General features: G+C 39.2%; 1 protein-coding gene, 1 long non-coding RNA gene and 1 pseudogene across 6 annotated transcripts in view; 2 read left to right on the forward strand and 1 right to left on the reverse strand.

Moving 5' to 3' along the window:
• The window catches only part of G2E3 (G2/M-phase specific E3 ubiquitin protein ligase), a 65,545-nt gene extending 57,816 nt beyond the window's left edge, over positions 1-7,729 (reverse strand). For 2 of the 4 annotated variants that reach the window (XM_081129042.1, XM_081129043.1), the window contains exon 1: positions 6,141-6,258. The gene's annotated coding sequence lies outside the window, so the exon portion shown is untranslated. Of the gene's footprint in view, positions 1-6,140 lie in introns of all 4 variants that reach the window. The other 2 variants (XM_081129040.1, XM_081129041.1) reach the window with 2 other exon arrangements.
• On the forward strand, positions 1,815-2,290 carry LOC308557144 (claudin domain-containing protein 1 pseudogene; annotated as a pseudogene). Its single transcript has one exon. The product of its transcript is annotated as a claudin domain-containing protein 1 pseudogene (transcript).
• Positions 7,697-17,396, forward strand: part of LOC308553264 — a 33,051-nt gene continuing 23,351 nt past the window's right edge. The window contains exon 1 of the long non-coding RNA XR_013998220.1: positions 7,697-7,735. This is a non-coding gene — a long non-coding RNA (uncharacterized lncRNA). The remainder of the gene's footprint in view (positions 7,736-17,396) is intronic.

The raw sequence follows: 17,396 nt of genomic DNA on the forward strand, positions 1-17,396 counted from the left end.
CTATCATTCAAAGTAGATGGTGAAATAAAGAGCTTCCCAGACAAAAAAAAGGCTAAAGGAATTTATCACCACCAAACTAGCATTGCAAGAAATGTTAAAGGGACTGCTGTAATAAGAAGTAGATAAGAAAACAAGACCAAAATATATTGCTGTCTACAAGAGACCCACCTCAGAACAAAAGACTCACATAGGCTGGAAAAAAACACAAAAAACAAAAAACTTCTGGAGGACTTTAAAGGAGAGATCAACAGCAATACAGTCATAGAAGGGGACTTTACACCCATTGACTTTACTGGATACATCTTCCAGACAAAAAAATCAACAAGGAAACAGTGACTCTAAATGACACACTAAAGCAGATGGATTTAATTGACATTTACAGAACATTTCATCCCAAAGCTGCAAAATATGCATTCTCCTCAAGTACACATGGGACACTCTCAAAGAGAGACCACTTTAGTACACAAAACAAGTCTCTACAAGTTCAAGAAGACTGAAATCATATCAAGCATCTTCTCGGACATTTACACCAAGGTATACTATGCAGCTGTGACAAAAGAAGGATTCCCTTCCCCTTTGGGACAGCATGGTGGGACCTGGAGAGTATTATGCTAAGCAATAAGCCATTCAGAGAAAGACAAGTATCACAAGATCTTACTCATATGTGGAATCTAATGAACAAAATAAACTAATGAACAAAATAGATCCAAAGACACAGAAGTATAGTACAGACTGATGAATCTCAGAGGGAAGGCAGGGGTGGGTGGGGAGAAATTAACCTAAAAACTTATACATATAACCCATGGACATAGACATTAGTGTGGTGAAGGCCTGGGAGGAGGGGTGCAGGATGGAGGGGATCAATGGGGGGGAAAAGGGGACATTTGTAATACTTTCTCCATAATAAAGATAAATTTAAAAAATAAAATAAAGGGGGGAAAAGGCATAAACTGTTATTTACAATAGCCAAGATTTGGAAGTAGCCTAAATGTTCATCAATAGATAAGTGGGTAAAAGAGCTGTGGGGCCCTGGCTGGGTAGCTCAGTTGGTTAGAGTGTTATCCTAATACACCAAGGTTACGGGTTCGATCTCTGGTCAGGGCACATACTAGAGGCAACCAATGAATGCATAAATAAGTGGAACAACAAATCAATGTCTCTCTCTCACAAATCAATAAATACAATTTAAAAAAAGTTTTAAAGCACCAAATCATATTAAAAATAAAAAGCTGTGGTACATTTAAATAATGGGATACTACTCGGATGTAAGAAAGAGAGAAATCTTACCCTTTGTGCCCTGGCTGGTGTTGCTCATTGGTTAGAGCATCGGCCTGCATACTAAAGGACTGTAGGTTTGATTCCTGGTCAAGGGCACATACCTGGATTGCAGGTTCAAGTCCTGGCCCTGGTCTGAGCGTGAGGGGGAGGCAATCAATTGATGTGCCTCTCTCACATCGATGTTTCCTCTCTCTCTCTCTCTTTCTCCCCTTCTCTCTAAAAATCAATGGTAAAACATCCTCGGATGAGGATTAATAAACAAACAAAATAAATAAAAAGAAAGAAATCTTACCCTTCATGACAGCATGGATGGACGTGGAGAACATTATGCTAAGTGAAATAAGCTAGTCAAAGAAAGACAAGCACCATATGGTTTCATTGATATGCGGAATCTAATGAACTGACAAGCAAAGACAGTCCGAGACAGACCGAAAGCAGGCTGACAGCTGGGGGTTGGGGGGCTAGGTGGGGGAGGTAGAGGGATTGAGAAAAAAAGAAAAAAACTCATGGAAGGGTGAAGCTGGTGGAACAGGAGAATGGGCAAATCATTTGATGTGGTTACAAGATGCATGAGTTTCACCCTAAATGAGCGGCTCATGGTGAAATTTATTGATCCTGGAAACCACAATACTGGGATTGATCTGCTTCAGACCTATCTTTGGCGTTGCCGGTTCCTTTTACCTTCTGTTAGTCTAGGTTTGATGTGCTTTGGGACTTTGACTGGACTTTGTGCTCGCATCTGCTGAAGCTTATATCCCGCCATGCCACTGGCATTCTCCATCTCCTTGCAGGTGTGTGCACACTGGGCTCAGTGAGTCGTTACGCTGCTGGAATTGAACTGCTCCACCAAAAACTAAAGCTGCCTGAGAACTTGTCTGGTGAAAATGGACGACCCTTCTGCCTGGCTTGTGTCTCAGCTCCCTTACAGTTCATGGCTTCTGCTCTCTTCATCTGGGCAGCTCACACCAACCAGAAAGAGTACACCTTAATGAAGGCATATAGTGTGGCATGAGTGGGAAGTTAGCTGCTATACAATTTCCATTTTTATTATTTTTAAAGAGTAATATTTTCCCTTGCCCCTCCAATTGTTTTTAACTTAACTATATTGGGGGGGCTATATTATTTTATCTTGAAAATCTGCTTTATTTATTCATACAGTTGTTTTTTAATACAACTAAAATTTATATGCATTATTCTGAGGGATTCCTCATTTCAAACAAACTAATCTAGAGTCAGAGTCCAGACAGAAGGAAATGGGTAGATACTTGGCACAAATTTGTGAAAGGTAAGTGATAGAGGGAAAGTGACCCAGAGTAAGTTCTGCTGATGTCTGTCAGACTTTTCAGTAAAGTGACTGTATTCACTGAAATGGAAATTTTATTTTCATTGGGAAACCTCATCATTGTCAAAACTTAAGTTCACTTTGCTGTTATAGTTAGCCAGTCAGCCAGAGGTATTAGTGCTATTTTCAAAAACTTGAGCTACATAAAGTAAAGAAATTATCTAAGAACCTTTTCCCTAAATATTGGCTGGAATATGACGGCTGTTTATCTACACCATGTCTGTCAACAAGAAAGGAAGTGAAAAATAATAGTATTTACTTGAAATCTTAACTTTGGAACTGCAAGAATTCCAATTCAGCCAAACAAGAAGATAACCTAATTTTACTTTTTTTAAAAAAACTCTCCTTAATATGTCAGTAGGATTTTCAGTACCACCAAACCATTTTGGATTTTTGCTCCTTCCTCTTAACACACCAGGCTTATTACAAGATTGCTTTCTTTTTAATACTACATCAGGGTCACAAGGTAAAATTCTTCAACTGCTATCTCTTTATTTTAACTAAGTACCATAAAGAACGTTCCACCATAAAGGCCCTCTGGAGTTAGGAAAACTACCACAACCGGGATGGTTGTTAACTTTCAACTATGGTTGAAAGTTATTTTAACTAAGTACCATAAAGAACGTTCCACCATAAAGACCCTCTGGAGTTAGGAAAACTACCACAACCGGGATGGTTGTTAACTTTCAACTATGGTCTTTATTTCTTGTGAAATGATGTGCCTTTCCTTGCCTCAGTCCCTTCCTGGTGTGTATCAGCATTACTTAATGTCTTTTAATTCAACCATTTTTTGATAAGTATATCTATAAACATTGAAGTTTTGAAAATCTTATTTCATTACTGTAGCACTTGACAGATTTTTTAACATGTAACTCAGTAATTTCTTACACTATCCTAGATCTTTTATAAAAAATAAAATTTAAAATGAGGGGGGAAAAAAGGAAAAATACACATGAACACATACAACAGTGTGATGATTGCCAAGGGGAGGTGGGGGAAGGGAAGGTAGAGTATGGGGGGATAAATGGTGACAGAGGGAGACTTGATTTGGGGTGGTGAAGTCTCAAGTAAACAAACTATACAGTGTACAGATGATGTGTTGGGGAACTGTGCCCCTGAAACCTGTACAATTGTAAACCAGTGTCACCCCAATAAATTCAATAAAAAGGAAAAAATAAAATAAAAAAGGCATAAACTTTCTAATTAAATCTAATTTCTGACCCCAGTTCAAATATTTTATTAGTTGTGTGAGAATTACTGAACCCCTCTTAGCTTGTTTTATCTGAAAGCAGTACATATTGCAGTGTTGTCTGCGAAGACTGAGATATTGTATGTAATGTGGTTTGTACAAAATGCTTAGTAACTCAACAGGAGATACATGTGTCATTTACTATGTGCCACACACTATTCTAAGATGTGTATATGCATTAGTTCATTTGATTCTCACAATACTCCTACGAGGTAGATACTGTTATTATCCCCATTACACAGTTGAGGAAATCGAAGCACAGAAAGGTTAAATAGTTTTCTTAGGGTCACAAAGCTACCAAGTGGTAGAGATGGAATTAGCTCCAGTTCCATGCCCTTAATCAATATATTCTAAAGCCTCTTTAGGAAAGATCAAGTCAGAGTTTTTGAAACTCTGGCCAAATTGTCTAACTTTCTAGTTAAATTTATAATTAGTAAATACAGATTCCTTGACCCCATCCTCCAGACCTACTTCTGAGATTTGAAGCACAGTAATCAACATTTAATAAACCCTTCAAGGTAATGTGTACAGAATACAATTTGGAACTCACTGATTTTTTGTCGTTGTTGTTAATCCTCACCAGAGGATATTTTCCCCACTGCTCTTCAACTAGAGTGGAAGGGACAGGGAAGAAGAGAGAGGGAGATACAGAGAAACATGGACCTGAGAGCTGAGAGAGACACATCGATTGGTTGTCTCCCACACACGACGGGGGTGGGGGCGGTGGCAGTGGCGCGGGCAGCAGGGAGGGAACCCGCAACGCAGGTATGTGCCCAGGTACTGCCCTGGACCTGGAATCGAATCCACGAGCCATCAGTGCCAGTGCCGGGCTGACACTCTAACCACTGAGCCACACCCGCAAGGACTGAACTCACTGATTTAGGTAAACAGAGCAAAAACTCAATGAAAAGAGTTCAGGTAAGGAAAAGAAACATTAAAATGTAGACACTAATGTTTAAAAAAATTACCATTTGCTGGTAGCTTACACAAAATGATCAGAATAGCTCATAGGGAAGTATAGCTAATGTCTTCGCTACAGTGTTACACAAAATGTTTAAATTTCAACTTTCGTAAATACTGAATATTTAAACCTATCTCCCCCCCCCCCCCCAAGCTAAAGATGAAACTAAAATATATTAGCAGGGATGGGAGAGTGGGAGTAGCCAGCACTGGATGAAGGAATGTCTATTCTGAATATTTATACACTTACGTGGTATGATATCCTGGTGTTAAAATCTTAAAAGGAACATAAAATATCTGTTCCTATAAAGCAAGACAAAATTAGCCTGACAGTTTTCAATAAGGTAAGATACAAAATTTCTATACATTTAAAGCACTCATTTATAATTTACATTTAGGGTACACATTTAAACCATTCCAGAAGACAAGCCTTTGCTACGGGGTTAGAGTGATATTTTAGGTAGCTCATCATCACAAATAAAACAAACAAAAAAACAAAACAAAAAAACACCAAAAAACCAAAACAAAGAAAAACTCATGCTGGAATTATGAGTAGACTATTTCCCAAATGACTCTACAGTCACCCAGCTGGCCAATGAATGAAGCGGGTGAGAGGCAGATCTGTGGCACTAACTAAATCTTATCCCTATTGTTAGCAAACTAGTAAGACCCTTGTGAATCACCGCTATTACTATAACCAGTTTAAATAAGCAAGTCTCGGATTTTTGCGGTACCTGAAAAACGTCAAGCAGGAAAGAAAAACATCCGGGTTTTAAATACAAAGGCTACTCAGATTTCAGTTTAAATCCCTACCAGGCATTTCAAAGACTGTCACTTCCCTGCGGTCCTGAATAATAGAAAAAGGAATTCGGAGCTACGTGGAGCACTTCTTCATTCCAAACCCGTCCCAACCTTCCACCTTTGATAAAGGAAGATTCTTTGACCTGCGGCAACGCTTTCGCAGTTAGATATAACTACTGTGGTAGCTTCGGGATTCGAATCGAATTGGCGGAAATGCTAAACTGCAATGATTAGAATGTCAGAGGTGAAACAAAGCTTAATCTCGGGGCTGTGGGGGCCTCAGAATCCTCAATACTATCAGAATGGCCTTGTGTGCGCCAACCGTCGGGAGCGCTGGCCCAGGAAACGCTCCCCTGCGCCCCGACATCTCGAAGTCCCCACACCTGGCCCGGCCACCCGAAAAAACTCAAAGGCAGTCCGAGGCCCCCGCTACACTGTCCCGCCTCCCACGCGACGGTACCGCTTCTCTCCCTGGAACACAGCGTTTCTTCCCGCTCCCCAGCCACTCACCAAGGAGGCGCGGGCCCGAAGCTCCAGAAGGGCTGCGCCACTTTTCAGTTCTCGCGCTGCAGCGAGGACAACATCCCCACCCAACGGCCTGCAAGATTCAAAATCTCCACTTCCGCCCGCAACCCGGAAGAGGCGCTCAGCCCCGCCCCTGAGGGCGGGACCCCGGCGCCGCTCTCCAGCCGGCGTCGACGGCGCTGCAGTGTCTTTTGTCTGGCTCCCGATTGGGGTGCGCAGCGAGGTGCCGGCGCGGGGTCGCTGTTTCTGCCCGGAAGTTCTTCCGCGGACCCTATTGTTTCTGAGCCGGGCAGACACGTGCTGAAGTTCCGTTCGGGAGAATAAAAGCAGCAAGGGAGCCCGGATGTCTTCACCCGGCCCCTTACCCTCGCGTGAACAACCGCAGCAGCGAGAAGAAAAGGCAAGCGGTCCCCAAACTGACTTCCTCGGGGGTGTCGCTGGGCCCTGGGTCCCAACCCGGCAGACGGAGGACGTCCAACCTGTTTCCCTCGCGTGTCTGAGGAAAGCCAAGTGCAGTCATCACTCTTACTTCAGCCACAAGCTGCAAATAAGTTGTAGGAGCAGTACAGGTCCCAAATAAAAAATTGAGGATAAGTGCTCATTGCCTTGTATGCGACATTTCTTTTTTTTTTCTTCTCATAAGAGGTCATTTTACAAGACAATTACGTAGTTGTCCTGTGAGATTCTTGGGACAACGGTGTTATTTTCCTTTACTAAGGACTGCGCAAAACATTTTTTTTTTTAGCTTGCAATTAGGTTTATTCATTCACTTAATTATTTATTGAACACATACTACGTGAGATAGTGTCCTAATGGTAAACAAACAAGCAAAGACAAAAATAAAAATAAAAACCCTGCCGTCGTGGAGATTTTGTTGTGCTTGGAAAGACCATAAGCCTGCACACAGACGCTCCAGGCTTAGGGATTAGGGTTAGGGAAAGGGGAAACAGAGTGGTGGGAATATTTTATTGACTTGTATTTTATGTAAGTCAGGGCAGACTTCTCTGTGGAGGTGACAGTTGAGCAGAAACCCGAGTGAAAGGAGAGAATGGGCAGTGAGACTGTTTGAAGGAAAACACACGCGCGAGTGACTCCACGGGGATGGGGAGACGGGCGGGGCGGTTGCTCAAGTCACCCTTCTTGGGTGATTCATCGCTGTGAGCCCAGATGGAGACTCAGCCAGCTCTATGACCTCTGACCTGACCCCGCTCCTCAGCATCCCCAGCCAGCCTAGCTGGGTACCATCTGTCAGAGTCATTAGGTGGACACAAATGTGATGATGCTTGTGGGGTCGCTGGTGGTGCTGCTGGTATCGGTGGTGGTGGCATCAGTGGTCTCCGTGTGTGCCTTTGTTATAAGAAAGGTTTGAATAGCAGAGGGCTGGACGTCAATATACTATAAAGATAAGATCCTAATAACAGGATTAGATTTTCATTTAAAATATCAATAATGACAATAACGACCAGCATATTTTAAAGCACATGCCATGTGTCAGAAATTGTTTTAAGTATTTCATGGGACATATCATTTGATTCTTTCAGAATTCTTTGAGGTGGACAACTACTACCCTCATGATAGAGGTAAGAAAAGAGGCTTAGAAAGTCTAAGTAACTTGCTCAGGGTTACGTAATTAAGTGGCAAAGGCAGGGTTTGAAATGAGGTCTGTTTAACATCAAAGTTCAAACTTTACACCAACCCCTGCCTCCAAAGGCGATGCTGCTGAGGCGGTGTGGAGGATGGGCTGGGGAGCATAAACAGAATGGGGCAGTATTTAGGACTAATTTCCTGCCGTGTTCCCTCATCTGGGTATCCTGTTAAATATCTCCAGAGTAAACACAGTCCTTCTGTGCTGTGAGCACAGACTTATGACTGACAGGAAGGGTGAGTAGACAGATTTCCTATGAGGAAAAGGTCTTATAGAGATTCATTTTAAAAAATAATTCATCTCCATTTGTGAGATTCAAGACTTTGTTGCAGGTCCAACTGAGAAGTAAGAAGGTTGAAGTTTGGCTGTCTTATAATTAAGAATAAACTTGTGCCCTGGACCGTTTGGCTCAGTGGTTAAAGTGTCGGTCGGCCTACAGACTGAAGAGTCCCAGGTTCAATTCCGGCCAAGGGCATGTACCTTGGTTGCAGGCTCTATCCCTCTGCTCACATAAATTTCTCTCTCCCTCTTTCTTCCCCTTCTACTCTCTCTGAAAAGCAATGGAAAAAATATCCTCAGGTGAGGATTAAAAAAAAAAAAAAGAATGAACTCGTGATTCTGAGGAAGCTGCAAAGCCCACAGATTCAAATAATCATAGTATGGGACCGGACCTCTGGGGAATACCATGTTTTCTTTTGGATAGGATTATTTTCTCCTATAATATCTACTATTATCATATAAAAAGCAGCTTAATGGACTGCCTCATCCTCCAGCCAGTGAGATATCCATCAGTACTATTTAGTTTTGGTTTTTACTTTGTAGGTGCTCAATAGAACACTCTGCCTCCATCAAACTGTAGTTTGAAAGATTCATTAGATTTCCGGGAATTTATTTTAGAGATAATCTGGCGCAAGGAGGTATACTGCTATTAACTAATGTACTATTTTTAACAGTGGAAAACAGGAAATAATCTGAATGTCTATCAATAAGAAAATGATTAAATAAGTTTTGACTTTAGGATCTGATATGCTGATACTGTCCAGGCACTAAAAATAATAAAGTAGATCAGTAGGTAGTCAAATGAAAAAATGGAAAAAAAAATCAGCTTTAGGGGGACTATATAAAGTATACTTCTTTTAAAGTATGTATATGTGTATGGCATGCAAACTTTCTGGATGGATACCTAAACTGTAAAAAGTTATCTCTAGGAGTCAGGTTGATAAATGAGAATGGGAATGACTTTTTACCTTTTGCATTATAACCAGTTGAATTTTTCAAATAATAGCATGTTTTACTCTTGCAATTTTAATTATTATTAAAGGAAGATTGTTAGAAATTGATTATACTCTAGATACAAAATCAGGTTTAGTAAATGTATAATGTTTGAATAGTCTGTGTCCATTTATTCATTCAACAATTATATAGTGATGGTTTGACCACATATTTTGTCATTCATAAATGTTACATTGTTTAATGTCACACTTTTTAAATATCGCCCTATTAAATATATTGTTTCTTCAAGGTTTTTGAAGGCAGAAACTGTCATATATTTTTCTATGTCTTTCATAATTCTTGGCATCTGCCCACCATTAAGTTTCATTCTTCACAGAAATTAAATTCTCAAGTTAATCTGCAGGCAAAAGTTAAATACACTCAAATTGCCCTTGATAAGCCCTCAAAACAATAATAAAATACTACATATAGTATATATTTATTCTATAATCCTTATAGAATTTATTTTGGCATATGGCGCAAGGTAGAGGCTTGCATCTTTCATATAGCCAGTTATTGCCATTTTTTATTAATTTATGAATGAAACATCTTTTTCCTATTAAACTGAAATTCCACCTTTATTACATATATGCATTGGGGCAAAAGTAAGTTTAGTAGTTCATATGGACAATAATACAATAATGAATAAATAATAATAATACAAGAATAAACCCTGTGTTTCATGTACTCACTACTGTAAACCTACTTTTGCCCCACCCTGTATAGTGATTTTTGTTTCTTTTTTATGCAATGATATAGGCAAGTTTTTAAAAAAAATACTTGTTCTCTGAGTTTTTTCTTTAGTCAGTAGTTCTTTAGTACCGTTAGTGAATTCTTTATTTTCTTCCACCAAAATGTTGGCAAAGTTATCAGCCAGCAACCCTGCCATCAGTCAAACCAATGAGCTTAATTTCTCAACAGCAGTGGAGAGCCTTTTAAAGTCATTGACATATTTTTTCCATATGACTAGCTAGGTTTAAGTGTATACATTCCCTAAGGCTGTTGTTTATTGAGTGGCATATCAGGTTACTTGCACTATTTAAACTGTTGTTTCTTCCCCCCCCCAGAGTGAGTATAGGTGCATTTGAATACAACCATTATTCAAGTAATGAATGCTACAGCATTTCATGAGCAAAGAAGATAAATACCCACTGACTATATCAAGAAGCCAGAGTAAATACAGACTTAAGAAATTTTAAAATTATTCACTACAGGACATATATATATATTTTTAAATATATCTTTATTGATTTCACAGAGAGGAAAGGAGAGGGAGAGAGAGAGAGATAGAAACATCAATGATGGGAGAGCCATTGATCAAGCCAGCAACCCGGGCATGTGCCCTGACAGGGAATTGAACCCCGATTGCCTGGATCCTAGGTGGACGCTCAACCGCTGAGCCACGCCCGGCCGGGCCAGGACATATTTAAACCTAACAAATCTGGTCATCAGACTGGGCATTCTAATAGCTAATACATATTTTAAAATTAAGTGAAATACATTGATAAGTATCACACTTAATAAAAGCTGAAAAACTGAAGAAAAAATGACCAAGAGTGCTGCTCTTTAGTTTTTGATAATCCCTTTGTAATCTGAATTAGCTGAGAACTAAATCCATAGAAAATCTGAATTATAGCTCATATAACCTCCTTACCTGCTGCCCTTGTATTCGCTCCATGTGCAGCAGAAAACAAATCTAAACCTCTCTTGGAACCAATGGTTGTCAGCTCACACACAAGAGCCAATACAGAGTGCTTTCGCGGAAGAGCTCCTAGAACCTCCTTTGAAACGAACGTCCTTATCACAACCAACATGAGTGACAATAACAAAATGCCTAGAAATAAATTTTAAGGAAAATATAAGACCTGATAGTTAAAAAAGTATAATTGGAGAACATAAGTGATTTCAATATTTTAAAATATAAGAATTCAGATATTTTAGAAAAAGAAGACAATCAGAGGCTGGGAGTAGATAATTTGTCTTATTAGATAGCAAGACTTACCACAAAGCTACTATGATCAAAGAGTAGTATACTGAAAAATGTTTTTTAGCATAAAAAAGACAAATACATAGAGAATCCAGAAAAACTCAACTACATGGAATACTCATATACTATAAAGGTGGCATTTCAGTTTAATAGGAAAAAGATGTTTCATTCATAAATTAATAAACATGAAAATTAAGAATGATACTATTTAATTAGAGAAGTAACAACAGTCTGTTACACAGTAATGCTGATAAACCTGGCCCTGCAGCACAGCACTCACTTATATTAGCACCCGCCTAGAACCAGTGCTCACTGTTGAACTAAATTGTCCTTTACAGCAACTCATTCCTTCCCTGGGTTAGACATATTGGATTTCTGGTCACTCTTTCTGTCTTTCATGAGTCATATTTTCTGTCTTTCTTTTTGGTTAATCCTCACTGGAGAATATATTTTTTCCATTGATTTTTAGAGAGGGAGGGAGGGAGGGAGGGAGGAGGGAGGAAGGGAGGGAGGGAGTAACATCCATGCGAGAGAGACACACCAATTGGTTGCCTCACTCATGCACCCTGACCAGGGTGGGGATTGAACCTGCATCCCAGGTATTTGCGCTTGACCAGGAATCCAACCCAAGACCCTTTGGTGCACAGGCCGACGCTCTAACCATAGAGCACACTGGCCTGGGTGAGTCAGGTTTTCTTGATCAAATACTTGACCCATGCTTTTGGCAGGTCTAGGTCTCTTCCTCTTATACCCAGATAGGTCCCTGAATGTCTGTCTACCTTGAAGATAAATTCCTAGGTTTTTGCCCTTAAAGCACTCCTCATCAATCCTTATCAGTATTCTGCCTGGTACCCAACATCACCTCAACCAATCTGCTCCTTTGATTAGTGACCATCCCTGAGATCTTGGAATAAAACTTTTTATTACATCGTTCCATGCTATTTAGAAATCTAGCAGTCATACAATGAAAAGTGTACTTCTAGAAGGGACCATTCAAAAAGGTTAATCAGAGGTCAACTCAGATTCTTCTAATAGGATTCCTGGCCTAGAAACAGAGCATAAGTGTGTGTGTGTCTGTGTGTTGGGTGGAGGAGGTGGGGGGAGGAGGGAAGGGGGGAGCAGGGAGGAGGCTGGGACTGTTAGTAGATGGGGAAGTGTCATTTTTATGTTTCCCAGTCTTGCTTTTCACACCTTGCTTCAATTATATCATTATAGACATAACTTTAATGTCAACCCACTGACTTACAAAAAAGGTACTTCTTTTGGCGGTTATGCTAGAGGAGCAGCAAATGGCTCTCCTACTACCCCTTATCCTATCCTTTATATGCCACTTTTCTTCTGTCACTCACTAGTCTACTATGTGCAATGGTGCCAAAACAGCTAAAAGGGGAAAAAACAATGTAGGCAAGGTGTATGCTTCTCCTTTCAGGAACTCTAGAGGTCCCTTTTAGTCTCCCCTCAGCAATTCTTTAGACCAGCTCTGCCAATACAAGCGGTAGCCCCATACATAGTTTTCAATTTTCTAATAGCCACATTAAAAAAATAGCAAAAGAAAAAGATGAAATTAATTGAAAGGATATATTTTATTTAATCCAATATATCTGAAGTATTTTTATTTTAACGTGATCAAATTAATAATGACTTTTTTTCAGTACTAAGTCTTTAAAATATATATACACATGTATATTTTACACTTACAGCACATCTCAATTTGTACCAGCCACATTTCAAGGGTTCATTAGCCACAGGTGATTAGTGGTTACCATATTGGCCGGGCACACAGTTCAAAATATGTCACAGTTACCTCCTAAGAATACAGGCTACCATGGGATTCTATTCCCCAAATACTATTTCACTAATTATAACAAACATTTAAAGGCATAAAATAGAACTATCTTTTTCCCAACTAACTTTATATCTTATACACTAAAATGTCCCTTACGTTAGTTTGCTTGACCAGTCCTTTTACATCAGTTTTTGAACTTGAATCCAAATACATTTCAGGAAAAGTGGTTGTTGTTTGCTACCAAAAAGAATTATTTTTCTCGATGTCTCAGTGACTTTAATGTTTTGATCTAAAATGTTAATCTAACTGCGGTTCAGTGTTTTTTTTTTCTTTTCTTTTTTTTTTTCGTCAAACACACCACCTCCTGGCAGCAGGAAGCACCACCCAAAACAGTAATTTCAGGTCTCTTGTTTCAGGGTTGTCTGGAAAATAAGTAGGTTTAACAGCAGAAGTGACTTGGAATCATACCATTCCCACTGGGTAACTGCATGATTTTAGCAAGAAAGGCTCAAAGTTTGCTTTCAGCCAACATGAGACATGATGTTTTAATATAGGTCAGAGGTACGGTATGTTTATGCTAACATTCCTCCTCTCCAGGTTGGTGTTTCAAACAAAAGATTGTCTTGTTTGCTTTTCTTAATTGCTATCTTTTGGCTGGAAGTGTTCACATAGAAGTCAGAGCCTCTTTCTGGTTAAGAGTACGTAACTCCGAATTCAGGAATGCACATTGGAAATGCAACCCAGAATAAGTCGGGTAATTGAACAAAACTGAATCTTAAAAGATCTTGGATACAAATGCTGGCAATCAAAACTGTTTTCAGTTTATTTTGTGTATTTTTATTTTTTTAATCCCTTCCAGAATACTCGAGGACAATGACTTCTCAAGTGAGTTGAGAAAGCAATTCAGTTATAATAAGCCAATTCTCACCTGCATGTCTTGATGGGGTTGAAAAAAACCTTTAAATTCTCACAAATGTCCAGGGCACAAAATTACCGTTAAGGAAGCAGGCACTTGCTTAAAGCTTAGCTTAGACCCTCATGACTGTTCTTAAGGGAAAATTCTTCAAGGAGACCAAATAGTACAATGTTAAAAACAGTATGGTACTGGCATAAAAGCAGATATATTGATCAATGGAATACAGTAGAGAACCCAGAGATAGATCCTCACTTATATGATCACTTAATCTATGGCAAAGGAAATAAGGATATACAATGGAGGTAAAGACAGTCTTTTCAATATGTGGTGTTGGGAAAACTTTACAGATACATGCAAAAAAATATTAAACTAGACCACCTTCTTACACCATATACAAAAATAAATTCAAACTGGATTAAAGGCTTAAATGTAAGACCTGAAACCATAAAACTGCTAGAAGAAAACAGAGGCAAAAACTCTTTGACATTGGTCTTAGCAATGTCTTTTTTGGATGTATCCTTGGGCAACACAAGAAAAAATAAACAAATGAGACTACATTAAACTAAAAAGTTTTTACACAGAAAAGTTTTGTTGCACATCAACAAAACAAAAAGATAACCTGCTGAATGGGAGAAGATATTCACATTCAATAAAGGGTTAATATTCAAAATATGTGAGGAGCTCATACAACTTAACACCAGAAACACAATCTAATTAAAAATGGAGAGAGGACCTGCATAGACATTTCTCTAAAGAAGACATACGGATGGCCAACAGGCATATGAAAAGATGCTCAACATCACTAATTATTAGCAAAATGCAAATCCAAGCAACAATGAGATATCACCTTTCACCTATCAGAATGGCTATCATCAAGCAATTAACAAATAAGTGCTGGCAAGGATGCGGAGAAAGGGAACTGTGGTATACTGTTAGTGAGGTTGCAAATTGGCGCAGCCACTATAAAAAACAGTATGAAGTTTCCTTATAAAATTAAAAATAGAGCTGCTATACAACCCAGCAATTCCACTCTGGTTATTTATCCAAAGAAAACAAAAACACTAATTTGAAAAGACATATGCACCCTTATGTTCATTGAAGCATTTCTAGTAATAGCCAAGATATGGAAACAACCTAGATGTCCATCAATAGATGAATGGATATATAGACCGCGTCTCCTTTATCCATTCATCTATTGTGCGCGCGCGCACACACACACACACACACACACACACACAGAGGCATATTACTCAGTAATAAAAATATACTAAATCTTGCCATTTACAACAGCATGGATGGACCTAGAGGTTGTTATACTAAGTGAAATAAGTCAGATGGAGAAAGACAGCTACTGTGTGATTTCACTTACATGTGGAGTCTAAAAAAACAAAACAAATGAATAAACAAAACAAAACATAAACCCATAGATGTACAGAACAAGCTGATGGTTGCAAAGGGGAAGGAGATGGAGGGAGGGTGGGGGGGAAAAGAAAGCTCTTCCAACTGGTTCATTTATGTAAGCAATTCATGACCAAAAAAAGAGTCTGGAATTTAGATCTAGAAAGGCTGAAAATTAAATACTAACACTAAGTTACAAGCTTTGTATGATGAACCCAACTTTCTAAGGGTTACTATTGGTTTATAAAATGTAAATCATAATAACTATCTCACAGGTTTGTTGTGAAATTTAAATGAGAGGACATTTGAACATAAGGGTGCATATATTCTTTCTGATTGGTGTTTCAGGCTTCTTAGGATATATTCCTAGAAGTGGGATCACTGGGTCAAATAGCAATTCCATTTTTAATTTTTTGAGGAACCTCCATACTGTTTTCCATAGTGGCTGCACCAGTCTGCATTCCCACCAGCAGTGTACTAGGGCTCCCCTTTCTCCTTGCCAGCACTTGTCATTTGTTGATTTGCTGATGGCCGCCATTCTGACAGGTGTGAGGTGATAGTTTATTGTGGTTTTAATTTGCATCTCTCTGATGATTAGCAATGTTGAGCATTTTTTTCATCAAGATGGTCTTCTGACCATCTGCATGTCCTCTTTGGAGAAGAGGTCCTTAGCCCATTTTTAAATTGAATTGTCTTCCTCTTGTTGAGTTGTATGAGTTCTTTGTATATTTTGGAAATTAACCCCTTATCAGATGTAACCTTGGCAAATATGTTCTCCCATACTGTGGTGTCCCTTTGCATTTTGAGGATGTTTTCTTTTGCTGTGCAGAAGCACTATTTACAATTGCTAAGATCTGGAAACAGCCCAAGCGCCCATCAGTGCATGAGTGGATAAAAAAGCTGTGACACATTTACGCCATGGAATACTATGCAGCTGTAAAAAAGAAGTATCTCTTACCTTTGGAACAGCATGGATGGATCTGGAGAGTATTATGCTAAGTGAAATAAGCCAGTCAGAGAAAGACAAATACCACATGGTCTCACTCATATGTGGAATCTAAGGAACAGAATAGATTGACAACCAAGATAGGACCACAAACAAGGAAGCATGGAACAGACTGACAGATCTCAGAGGGAAGGCGGGAAGGATGGTGGGAAGAGATTAACCAGAGAACTTAAAAGCATATATGAACAGCCCATGGTCACAGACAATGGACAGGCAGGGGCCTGGGGTGGGGTGGGAGATGGGTGGAGAGGGGTAAAGGGGGGGAAAGGGGGACATCTTCAATACTCTCAAGAGTTTGAATAAATAAATAAATAAATAAATAAATAAATAAATAAATAAGAGGACATTTATAATGGTAACTAGGATTAGCAAAATGGACAAAACAGTCAACATCCCCTTCCTTTTCCTCACAGTGGCATGTGATTTTCCATGTCCAGTTCCTTTAGGCTGGTGGCCCGCTTAGAGTGACCTGGGACTCCCCTCCCAGGTGGACCATAGCCTCTTGCTCTTTTCCTGTCCCCGTCAGAGCCTATGATAAATTCCTCAGTGACTTTCTCTCTACTTTCCACCTTGGCAGCTAATCTGAAAAATGTATCCATGTTAATATGAAGAGCTAATAAATTAGCTTCAAACAAACTATATCTGTAGCTCAAATGGATAGTGAGAATTTGGGGGTGGTCAGCTGTTATGTTTGCAATCAAACTCTCCCTCCCCTTTCTTTAGTTATTTGAGTTTGCAAGTCTGGTATCTCAGAAGTGGCTCATGTCTTTTTTTGTTATTTGCATTGTAATAGATATTAACCTTCAATGGCTGGACAGTGATCATTATGGGTAATCAGATTTCCTATACATGATATTAACTAACAAAAGACATATGATTGGAAAAGATAAAGGGAACTATCATTTATTCAATACTTTCTATAGTCCAAACACTGTGTGAAAAAACTATTCAAAAGTTGATTTACTTAATTCTGACTAATAAAACAGGTAATGAAAGTAGGATTGAATACAATTAAGTAATTTTCTCAAGCCCACAGTAGGCAGACCTGGTTTTAACTCCAACTCATTTGGATACAAAGCCTGTTCTTTTTCCATCACAATGTTTTAATTCACACACCCCATGAAAGATATGAAACCTAACATTAACCTAAAAATGTCAGCTAATAGTTTAGTTTGGTTTTTATGGGAACTCTGTTTAGGATGTTAATTTGATAAAGGACCTTAGATACCAT

This window comes from Miniopterus schreibersii (assembly GCF_964146895.1).
Source record: "Miniopterus schreibersii genome assembly, chromosome: 1".
Taxonomy (NCBI): Eukaryota; Metazoa; Chordata; class Mammalia; order Chiroptera; family Miniopteridae; genus Miniopterus; species Miniopterus schreibersii.